General features: G+C 35.7%; 1 long non-coding RNA gene across 1 annotated transcript; it reads left to right on the top strand.

Moving 5' to 3' along the window:
* The first annotated feature begins 356 nt into the window (after positions 1-356).
* On the top strand, positions 357-11,054 carry LOC115423935 (uncharacterized). The gene is made up of 3 exons (XR_003936029.1): positions 357-439; positions 858-862; positions 11,042-11,054. It is a non-coding gene; the product is annotated as an uncharacterized LOC115423935 (long non-coding RNA).
* The last annotated feature ends 1,744 nt before the right edge of the window (positions 11,055-12,798 follow it).

Raw genomic sequence — 12,798 nt, forward strand, 5'->3', positions numbered from 1 at the left:
GTTCCATAAAATTGTATTAATTTATTCCCAATAGATGATTGTCTTCATGTTTTAGTGTTTCTCTTGGCTGCACTGTGTCCACTACGTGAATGCGATCAGATTGTCCAATCAGATTTCAGTCTCTATTTGTTGCCAGGGTTCATCTAATCTGCCCTGGTCCTTCAGAATGAATAGTGAAGGCTCATGTAACTTAAACTGGACTAGCACGTTGACCTGTGGGGAACCATGGGTTCTAGATGTGGTCGTTTTTATGCTGGGGAGAACTGACTTTTGGGAAAAGATGTTAGTCTATATTTTATGAGTACACACATAAAAACGATGCCAAACTGCAGCAGTCAGCTGTGTGATTGTGCTGTTTAACAGATGGGATACAGGTCACATATGGGCAAAAAACAATCGGATTTGGGCCACATCTGCCTGCAGTTTGAACATAGCCTATGTGAGGTTTTTTTGGTGTTGTACAGCTTCAGGGTTGAATGCAATATTCATTTCATCCAGGAAGCGTTCCTTGTGTGGACCATAGACGGCTAAAAAATGAGGAATTATCAAATCAATTATTGGATGCACTTTGAACAGTCTATCATGGCCTGGCTGCACTCTGTCAACACGTTCATCATTATTGGCAAATTAGAGGAAAGAGGGAATCATCTCAAATCTGATCCTAGACATCAGTTTGCCAAAGCCAGGTGTAAAAGTTGGCCACAGTCCTGCCCAGTAGTCCTCAGTCAGTCCTCAATCAGTCTGTTTCATTCAGTCATATTGCGATTTTGGTGATTAAAGCATTAATCTTACATTCTACAAATAAAAAATAATAAGAAAAATAGTGAGTGTTGTGTTTTATACAAATGATATTATAGGATGAGTTAAAATCCTGATTGCACGCTGGTGTTCCAGTTGTAAAATGTCGGTTTGACACCGTCCTCTCCTTTCATGTCTGTATTCTACAGTTTCCCATACTTTGACCACTTTACTTTGACCACTTTAAATAAAATGCCTGATGCTGCTGCATCAAACAGTCACTTGACACTTTGGCCCAATCCCAATTCACCCCTTGGCCCCTCCCCCTTACCCCTACCCCTTGGCCCTTGCACTTGGCGCTACCCTTTGAAACAGAGTTGTAAGGGGTAGGGGTTGAAACATTCCCCTATGAAATGGTCCAGCCCTTCCAGACCTGTTACGTCATCATCATTCATCGATGCCGCTATGAACAGATGTGACAACTTTGTTTCTGAAAGTATTCCCCATGTCGTCAGCAGCTGTAACCGTTTCTGTTCCACGGGCTTTGGTCATCTTTTTTCAGCTATCAACCACAAATCGCAGAAATGCAACCTATAACACATTGAAATGGCATTAAATGGACGATCAAATGATTAACTTGTTTACAAAGAAAATCCATACATTTGTGTGTTTCTTTCATCACAACTGCTGCACTTTTTTTCTGTGTGTACCTCCATGTATCCGATGATTCAAACAGAATTATGGGAGATTTCTCCTACCCCTCCGTTTGTAGTGTGGTCCTGAAAAATCTCTGTTTTGAGGGTCAAACGCTCATATGTTTGACACCTGTGACTTAAACTGTTCATTAAGCAAAACTGTACATATTTAAAGTCCATTTTTATTCTATTTGAAAAGATTTGTGGTAGATTTTATTCTGTTCTATTTTAGCTGTTGTATTTTCTTTTTTATTTATTATTATTTTAATTTTACATTTGCTGCCTGGGGAAAATAAGAAAAACTAGAAAAGCACTCAAAGAGCGCAGACCTCTGCCAAGGCAGATCAGTGCCCCCCACCCCCACCCCAATCACCACCAAAATTTAATAATTTGTTCCTTGTCCTAGTATCAGCACTTCCTGAAAATTTCATTAAAATCCTTACATAACTTTTTGAGTTATCTTGCTAACAGACAAACAGACAAACAGACAGACAAACAAACAAACAGACAAACAAACAAACAAACAAACAAACAGACAAACAAACAGACAGACAGAGAAACAGACAGACAGACAACAGACAGACAGACAGACAGACAAACAAACAGACAGACAAACAAACAGACAGACAAACAGACAGACAGACAGAGAAACAGACAGACAGACAAACAGACAAACAAACAAACAAACAAACAAACAAACAGACAAAACAAACAAACAAACAAACAGACAAACAAACAAACAAACAGACAGACAGACAAACAGACAGACAGACAGAGAAACAGACAGACAGACAAACAGACAGACAAACAAACAAACAGACAAACAAACAGACAAACAAACAGACAGACAGACAAACAGACAGACAGACAGAGAAACAGACAAACAGACAAACAAACAGACAAACAAACAAACAGACAAACAAACAAACAAACAGACAAACAAACAGACAGACAGACAAACAGACAGACAGACAAACAAACAGACAGACAAACAAACAGACAGACAGAGAAACAGACAGACAGACAAACAAACAGACAGACAGAGAAACAGACAGACAGACAAACAGACAGACAGACAAACAAACAGACAGACAAACAAACAGACAGACAGACAAACAGACAGACAGACAAACAGACAGACAGACAAACAGACAGACAGACAAACAAACCAGAAAAGCACTCAGAGAGCGTAGACCTCCGCCAAGGCAGATCAGCCCCCCCCCACATCACCACCAAAATGTAATCATTTCTTCCTTGTGCCAGTATCAACATTTCCTGAAAATTTCATGAAAATCCATCCATAACTTTTTGAGTTATCCTGGTAACAAACAAACAAACAAACACACAAAGCAAAGCGATCACAATGCCTCCTGGCGGAGGTTATAACCAGAAAAGCAATCAGAGAGCACAAGCCTCTACCAAGGTAGATCAGCCCCCCCTGCCCACATCACCACCAAAATTTTATCAGTTGTTTCTTTTGCTAGTATCAACATTTACTGAAAACTTCATGAAAATCCATCCATAACTTTTTGAGTTATCTTGCTAACAGGCAAACAAACAAACAAACAAACAAAGAACCCCTGATGAAAACATAACCTCCGCTGTCCTTGGCGGAGGTAATAATAATAATAATAATAATAATAATAATAATAATAATAATAATAATAATAATAATAATAATAATAATAATAATAAAATAGGGGTTTAAAAAAATGCCCCAGTAAACAGCCCAGTAACTAAATAAACTACAAAAAGGCGCCAAAGTGTGCATTCAAGTGTGAGTGTAATCTATGTATGTGCTTCTCATTTCCCAGATATCCTGAAGGAAATAGTTGTTCATTTCTTTATGGCTATGGACAATTAAAAAGAAATGAAATTGGCTGGTAGCTGTGCAGAGAGTGGATTGCAATAAGATGCCAAGGCATGAATAATAACACTGATGCTGGAAGTTTATTTTTAGACTCCAACTGTACCCACAAATTAATGAGTTATGCTGCTTGGCATCAAAGCCAACATACTCTGCACTTACTGCTGCTCTAACTGCATTCGATTTTTCAGGGGTTGTGGTTAGTTTTTTTTTTTTTGGGGGGGATCACTTTTGCTTAACCTAGCAATAAAATACAGAGCAAGACTCAAAATCCCATGAGGCAGAAAGACAGCCAAGAGGCCAGATCTCTGACTCATTAAGTGTGGATATGAGCTAGGTCTACTCAGTCTACAAGATTTATAATGAGGCTCCTGCTTCACTACAATTCTCAAGTCTCTTGTCAAGTCAGTAATGAGACCAAAACATGCTCATCATACAGAGCTTTAGACATGCAAGTAGAATCAAGACATTCATTCATGTTTGTAACATATGCAACATATGAACACAGCTCACAACACAGAGAACTTCAAGGCTGGTAAATCATATGTAGAACATTTAACACATACTAGACATTCCCCTTAGAGGCAGATCACTAAAACATGGCTCTTACATCAAATAAACTGAGTATTGATGTTTGTAATTCTTACTGTGCAGGAAACGCCACCAGTATGTACAGTAAGTGTGGCTGTTACTGATTCTACACTGTAAGCCTGGACTTTGAATTTACTAAAATGCTTTAATTACAATGTACTTAAATGATTTTAGTTTCATTCCATTACTATAAAATGTTCAGTTTATTCTACTAATTTGTAGACATAGTCGAAAGTACGAAAAAGTTGAAGTTGAATGGATTTAAATCACTCAGTTTCAGTCATGACCACACCTTTTAATCTCAGCATTGCATGTGTTATTTTTCTGTGCAGGGGTTCAGCAGGGTTGTGGTGTTAGTGTTAATTTGCACTGAATGTGTGTTTGGCAGTGTTTATTGGCCTTTTTGTGTTTGTTTTTGTATTTCTGTAGAGCTGCACCATGAGTCAGAGCCATAGGACGAACATTGGCTTTACTGTTCAACTCTTCTTGTTCTATGTAAATCTTTATGCCTTACCAAAGTAAAAGCACTGCCTGTACTGGCAAATTACAGCGGGCAGACTTCCTGAGTAACTTCTACCCACACTACAATATATTAAGTTTAATAATTATACAAGGCAATTCATATTGCAAAAGATTTTAATTTAAATCAACTTGGAATTGAGTCCAATGAACTGATGATATTAAATCTAATGATTATACTCAGCAATTGGCATTGCAACAAATTTGAACTTAAATTAACTTGGCATTCATTGTGTTGTACTTAAAATAGCAATTTCATTCAAATCAAGTGTTTAAGTTTAATACACTCAAGTTTTCATTACTCATTACTTAATATTTGTTAAGGTAAATGGTTTACTCAAATTTTTTAAGTAAGTTTGTCTGTTGCACATGACATTATGTATAGTTTGTCCAGGAAAATTTTGTTTTTTTCCCACTTGTGAACAAGAGATGACAATTCCATGATAGGTCTTTACTAATTTAAACTGGACATACACACATTTCCTGTGGAAATGTAATTCCGTGTGCTTGCCGGTTTTGTGGATTTATGGCTGGGTGTGATATAAAAGCAAGAAATAGTCCCTCCAGAAAAATGCAGGGAAAAATCTTTGATGATGCAATGGAGTATGAAGGGTTTTTATGTGATTTTTTGCAGTGAAATTGTGTGAATTTGCAAAAAAAAGTGCGAAGTTGCGAATAATTATGAAATCATGCTAGCCCCGCATATGTCACATATTTTGTGTGGAAATATGCTATTATTACAGTGAACGTGTGCCCTTTTTACAAAAATGCAGACCCCCACATAATGTACGCTTTTTACTTGATGATGCATTGAGTTATGCAGTAATAACTGCGTTTTCTGGAGGGTCTGAATAGTACCAAAGAAGGACTGTTAATAAATAAAATACTGCATGTATTTTGATTAAAGTTATGTGGTTCCACATTGTATTCGAACATACAAGTTATTTATTACAAAAAACATGTGCTATAACTGCAACAGCACAACAGAAAAGAGAAAACTATGGATCAGCTGAATTATTGACAGTGTTTTTCAAAACCTAAATTTGCAAATCACATAAATTTAACAGCAGGGTTTGAAATGGGCATGAGCATTTTTAAAAGGCTGATGTAATGACACTGAAAAGATGTGAATTCACAAAATCAATTCATACTCAACAGAACGTTCAATAGTCATGTCTGCTGTGAATGGAGGGTTCCTATCACTTGCCCACCCACCCATAAGTGTTCCTGTTGTGTGTGTGTGTGTGTGTGTGTGTGTGTGTGTGGTGTCCTCTACACACATGAGTTACAAATACAAACCACACAGTCAATGAAAATCTGTTTATAAACATGCTTTTTAGCAAAAGAAGAGAAGTGGATGGAAGATGAGGTCCATTTGCTGAATAAATCTGTGTTTAAAGTCGCTCTTTTGACTTTATTTGGCACAAGCTGAGGTGAGCAAATTCATTTCACTCTTACGAGTGAATTGCAAAAATTTGTCTTTGTATCCAAATACACTCGGGATAATAACCCTGGACCTTGTCGAACATATTTACTGAATACTACCTTTTTTTCCTCCATTTTCCAATTGAATATACTCCCTTGAGTGCATTCGACTCGCTCCTACAAGTGCATTGTAATCATCTGATGTCCATCCGAATACGCTAAAGAGCGCATTCATCAAGTGCACTCAAAAGAGAGTGGACCTCATCGAATGTACGCCAAATACGCTCAAAAGATACGACATGGTGATTCTACATGACTGTAAGTGCAAGGATTACCTGGAATTATTTTAACCAAGTAAATAAGACGACGTTCAGACAGCAGGTCTTAATGCACAAGTCAGATTTTTTGGTGAAATCTGATTTTTTTTGTGTGCTCATTCACTGTAAGCCCGGATAAGTAGAGTTTACTCAAAAAATTTGAGGCAAGTGATTGTACTTAAATGATTTGAGTAATGATCGACTAATCAGTTGGTTTAAGTAGGTTCAACTTTAATGCTAAAAGTATTGAACTTAAACTTGAACTTAAAGTAGAAAACACTAAAAGACAAGTTATTTGTACTTTAAATCTGTTGTAAAATCAACCCCACTATCCAACCATTCAACTCAGCATTTTAGGTTACACTGACTGATTTTCTCAATTGCAGCCAGATTAATTTATCATTGATTAAACAACGTCTTTTAAATTAATCAAACTCAAAATCCTATTCCTGACCCAAATAGGTATGAAATTATTCAACTTAATATATCATAGCATAAATGGAAGTTTGCTCAGTGTCATTTGTCAGTACAGGTAAAGCTTTTAATTTGTCAAGACGTTAAGATTTCCATTGTACAATAACAGTCTCAGATGAACAGTAAACCCATAGTTCTTCCTCTGGCTCTGACTCATGGTGCAGCTGTACAAAAATACAAAAACAAACACAAAAAGGCCAATAAACACTGACATACACACATTAAATCCAAATTAGCACTAACACCACAACCCCGCTGAACCCCTGCACAGAAAAAGAACACATTTTCAACAACTTGCCCAATACCCACAATGCAATGCGAAGATAAAAAGGTGTGGTCATGACTAAAACTTAGTGATTTAATTCCATTCAACTTCAACTTTTTCGTTCTTTCAACTATGTCTACAAATTAGTAGAATATACTGAACATTTTATAGTAACATCATAAAACTTAAATCATTTAAGTGCATTGTAATTAAAGCATTTTAGTAAATACAAATTCTGGGCTTACAGTGTTCATATTACACATGAAATGCAACTTCTATCTTTCTCTTGCCGCTCCTCCTCCCGAGACGCAGAATTGTGACGTTTGTTGCATTTCAATGACGTAAAGGTCGGATAAATGTGACCTGGGTGTTCAGACTGAAGTTGAATTGCAAAATATCAAATACGTATTGGATTTAGGACCACATATGAAAGTGGTCTGGGTCGGATTAGTGCTGTTCAAACTGTCTTTAACAGATCAGATACAGGTGACATATGGGCAAAAAAAAAATCGGATTTGGGCCACATTTGCCTGCAGTCTGAACTTAGCCTTAGTTCCTGGAAATAAAAGTTCGTGGGAATCTGGTGGAAAAGGGTCTATAGTATATTTAACTGGCAAATGAGGACCTGAAAAAGAACAAGGGCATTTTCTGCATATAATAGGTGTGTATGTAAAGAAATGCAGTCAGGACTTACCCTTAGTTGGTCTTGTTCACAGTTCATTAGCTGTCCAGAAATAAAAGAAACAGTTAGTGTTAATTTTGAAGTGACAACAGGCCTTAAAAGCATTACCAGAGATAAGTGGAATACATTATCCACTATTCTTAGGCTACACTCAGACAGCAGGTCTTAATGCACGGTTCCGATTTTTGGATGAAATCTGTTTTTTTTGTGTGTGTGTTCGTTCATATTACACATTAAATGCGACTTCTGTCAGTTTTGAGTATGAACTGAATGTGACCCACATGCAGAAAACAGGTCCTGTGTTTACAGAAGTAACACTCCTGGGACGCAGAATTGTGATGTTTTTTGCATTTCAGTGATGTAAAGATCGGATAAATGCGACCCGGCTGTTCAGACTGAAGTTGCATTAGAAATTATCAGATAGGTATTAGATTTAGGACCACACATGAAGTGGTCTGGGTAAGATTAGTGCTGTTCAAACTGATTTTTAACAGATCGGATACAGGTCACATATGGGAAAAAAAAAAATTGGATTTGGGCCACATTTACCTGCAGTAAACGGAGCCTTAGATCCAACTGTCAAATGTTGCTATTATCATTAATGAAAACTAATGAAATGACGAAAACTAGAATTGTAAAAACATTTTTGTTAAATGAAATAAATAAAAACTATAACTGAAAGAAAAAAAAAACGATAACTAACTGAAACTGTATTGTGTGTTTACAAAACTAACTAAATCGTTTAAAAATTATGGATAAAATTCCCTTCGTTTTCGTCTTTGTCTGTGTTGGATTGATATGAAATTTATTTATTTCCCTCAAGCAATTTTATCTGCTGGCACCGTATGATATTTAACAGTCCGTCACGTTTCCAGTCGTCTTCTGGTCCCCACTCTACCTGGAAACATGGAGACTAAAGTTGGGAGAAAGCAGCAGAGTCCTGTCTGGGATTTATTTGAATACGACGACAGAGAAGAAGAGAAAAGATAAAGAAACTAAAACTAAACTAAAACTAAACATTTAGAAAATAACAAAAACTAATAAAAACTAGCAAACCTGCTCTAAAAATGAATTAAAACTAACTGAATTAGAGGGGAAAAAAAGTCAAAACTAATAAAACTAAACTATAATGAAAATCCAAAACTATTAGAACCTTGATTCAGATTTCAAATATTCATAATTTTTAATATTAAGATTAAAAACATCAAACTTCAGTTCCTACTTTCAACAGAGGACAGCAGCATTTTACCAGAAAGTTGTTGCGTTGCTGTCCACTGAGTGCTAGTTACTTTAATGTAATATTGTATTTGTAATATTAATATTTGTACTTTAAAACAGCAAAAGATTATATTCAATTATCTTTAAATTTAGGACAGCTTTTGACAACAATTATCAGATCACTCCTGTAAGAAACAATTCTTGGAGCCAAAGAAAACATTAGATAGATAGATAGATAGATAGACAGATAGATAGATAGATAGATAGATAGATAGATAGATAGATAGATAGATAGATAGATAGATAGATAGATAGATAGATAGATAGATAGATAGATAGATAGATAGATAGATAGATAGATAGATAGATAGATAGATAGATAGATAGATAGATAGATGGTTCTGACAATGTTTGGACCAGTTAAAAATGATCTACATGTAACACATAAGAACACTGTTCATTTTTTGTTGAATGGCTGTTGTGACCAAATGGGTAGAAGAACCTCCTTCAATCATCTGTGGAAGTCTTTGATATCAGATTAGATTTCCCTGGAAAGACTAAAATTTAAAATTAACGATCAGAAGGACGTTTGTACAGCAAAGTTTGGCAAAGTGTTGGATTATCTGCGAACTCCAACTGCAACTGCCTAAAACAGACGTTATAAGGACTGCTGAGATCATTGCTGTGGACGTAGTTTTCATTTACTACAACCTGCACTGTAAAAAAAACAAAAAAAAACAACGTAAAAAAACATTAATATTCTGGCAGCAGGGGTGCTGAAAAAATACTGTTAAATAACGGAAAATAACTATCTCACAAAAATACGGTAATTTTCCATAATTAAAATACAGTTTTTTACCCTAACTTTACATGAGATTTTGCCTTTTTTTTTTTTTTTTACTTTTTAATGTTTAATGAAGAATATTTTCATGTATTAAAACAATCAAATTACCTCTAAATATATATATATAAATAATTTTCAGTGAGACTCAGTTGTCTAATCGACTGATAAAAACTGTATTTGGACAGTTTATCAGTGCTTATACATCTTATACATTCACAAAAATACATTTATTCAACATTTTTATTGTGAAACCTCCCGTAATTACTCAAGATATTTGTCAATTAACAAACAAGTCTAATTAAACTTACCGAACAAATACTTCTTTTACGGTTAATTGTCAGTAATTTTATCTCGTTTTATTATTTTTTACAGTATTAAACATTAAATTAACAGTTTAATCTCGTGAATAGAAAAGAAATATTTGTGAAATTACGATACATTTGCAAATGTATTTTAACTGTATTTTTCTGTGAAAAAAGAAAAAATTTCTTTAAAAAAATGGAAATTTTATGGTTACTCACAGTTAGTTTTTCATGTTATTTTACATTTGACATGTAAAATCACAGTCTGTTTTTGGAATTTCATTGATATTTTCCTGTATCTTGAAAATACAGGAAAAATCTGTAAAATAAACAGTGAAAATTCTGTTAAATTACAGTTTTTTTTACAGTGTGTATGTACAGTGCTGGACTTAATTTTTTATTTTTTTTTTTAAACGTTAAAAAAAAGAATGTTCAAAAAAACAAACAAAAAAGATCCACATGTAACGCACCTATTGAAAACATAAACTGTTCAGAAACACAGAGGTGATTTGTGGTTTTACTGTGACGTGGATGAAAAAGGACATTTGCTGATACTAACGTAACTTTACTTGAGACAGACTGAGGTGGTTTTGGTAGAAACAGGTGGTTTGTGGTACCTTACTACACCCTGCTATCAATAGCTGGATGTACTTTTGAATCTTCAACTACAAAATCACCTTTCTATGCATGCTGTGGACATTATTTTGGCTTGGTCTGATGACAGATTGAATCTCTGAAGCTCTTGTCAATCCCCCAGACTCCCTTGCTGATTTATTGCTGCCTTGATATGTTACAGCTACTCCCATGTTTGGCATGGCTGGATTAGTGTCTTTGTCAAAGCAGTAAAGTTACTTGGTTGAACGGTGGCCATTTGGAGTTTTATAACGGACACATTCCATTCAGAGCAAAGGAAAATGCCTGAGTATTTTTGTACTGCTTCATCAAATGTGTTCAAATGAAATGCTGATTAAAATGACCACATTAGCAGTATTAGCATATGTGTCAATACAGTAGATGCTAACGAACCAGTAACAGCTTTGTAGCCAAACATCTAAACACAGCAGAATACAGCATCATTCTGATCCAATGTAAGGCCAAGCACAGATGTGTCATGTCCCTAAATACATTCACATCATAAATAAACCTAGGCAGCAGCCCTACTACTCTTTCTCATGTTGGACTGAGTGCAGACTGAATACTAGTGTGAATTACTACTCAGTGTTATAGAGTAGTGATATATATTTGACATAATTTATTACTTCAATAACTAAAATAAAGGTTTTGTCTAACATGTTGTCCATGTTTTACATTATTATCCATTATAGTAATCTTTACTGAAAACATAGAACCTTGAAATAATCATAGCTGGTATAATTTTAAGACAATTTGAAAATAAAGAAAAGGAAAAAACAATGAACTGGTTCAGCTCTGCATTGAACTCATAACACATGCAGAGTAAACCCCGCCTTCGCCCCAACTGTAGCTGGGATAAGCTCCCGAGGATAAAGAAGTTCAGAAAATGAATAAAAACAACAAAACAAAACAAAAACATTGATATTGAACATAAAAGTCCTTAAAACACAATCTGACTTCTAGAAAATCAGCTTATAGCAACAGAGACTGACAACTGAACTCAACTAACCAATAATATCTTCAGTCATCGAAGGAAATAATGTTCTGTTGGAAAAATGAAACTTTGTCATTAGTGTCAGTGTTTTTCCCAGTCTGGTTTTTTTTAGTTACTTGAAATAGATAGATGGCATGAAACAGACGAAATAGAAGAAGGAAAAAAAAATTCCTGGTACAATGTTTGGACTTCCCTCTGTAGATATAAACATGTCATTCTAAAGTAACAAAAACATAATGATTCATATTTTCTGGTGACAGACTAATGAAACTATAATGGGGCCCAGTGAAAGGCGTAGTACAGGGAGGGTCAAGCTGTGGCTCTGGAGCCACATGTGGCTCTTTCATCCCTCTGCTGGTGCTCCCTGTGGTGTTGGGAACATGAATGAGGAGTATTTCATTTAAATAAAACTAATTTTAGTTTAGTTCATTACTTTTTTAAAAGTATAATTCTGAATTTGAAGATTATCTTTTCTATCAATCTCAATCTTTTAACATTAAAATAAAATGTGTTTAATTTTTTGTCCCTCAATGAAATAATGGCAAAAGGTTTAAACCATTAGTTCCATTTGTTAGTGGATGAGTTTAAAGCCTGTTTTCTTATTAGTGATGTGCTGGTTGTGAATGGTACAGCTCTTGGAGCTGATTCTGAAAAGTGAATGATAAGAGTCTGCTCCTGCCTGGGAGCCAGAGACACTTTTTTCTCAATTTTTTTTCTTTTCAGGCTGCACATATTTGCTCTACTGCATTGAACTGAGCTGTCTTGGCGCTGTCCAGTGCTGAAACTGTTCCTAAGGCTCAGGTAACAGTAGCGCTGTCCAGTGCTGAACCTGTTCATAAATACTTGTAACAGTAGCGCTGTCCAGTGCTGAAACTGTTCATACAGCACAGGTAGCCATAGCGCTGTCCAGTGCTGAACCTGTTCATAAGACACTTGTAGCTGTAGCGCTGTCCAGTGCTGAAACTGTTCATACAGCACAGGTAACAGTAGTGCTGTCCAGTGCTGAACCTGTTCATAAGACACTTGTAGCTGTAGCGCTGTCCAGTGCTGAAACTGTTCATAAAGCACAGGTAACCGTAAAGCTGTCCAGTGCTGAACCTAATAGAAGTAGGTCTGTCAGGTGAATGATAGGAGCCTGCGCCACTTTTTTCTCTTTTTTTTTTTTTCTTTTCAGCCTGCACATATTTGCTGTACTGCAATGAGCAGAGCTGTCTTGGCACTGTCCAGTGCTGAA

The sequence above is a fragment of the Sphaeramia orbicularis genome, chromosome 8, assembly GCF_902148855.1.
Source record: "Sphaeramia orbicularis chromosome 8, fSphaOr1.1, whole genome shotgun sequence".
Taxonomy (NCBI): Eukaryota; Metazoa; Chordata; class Actinopteri; order Kurtiformes; family Apogonidae; genus Sphaeramia; species Sphaeramia orbicularis.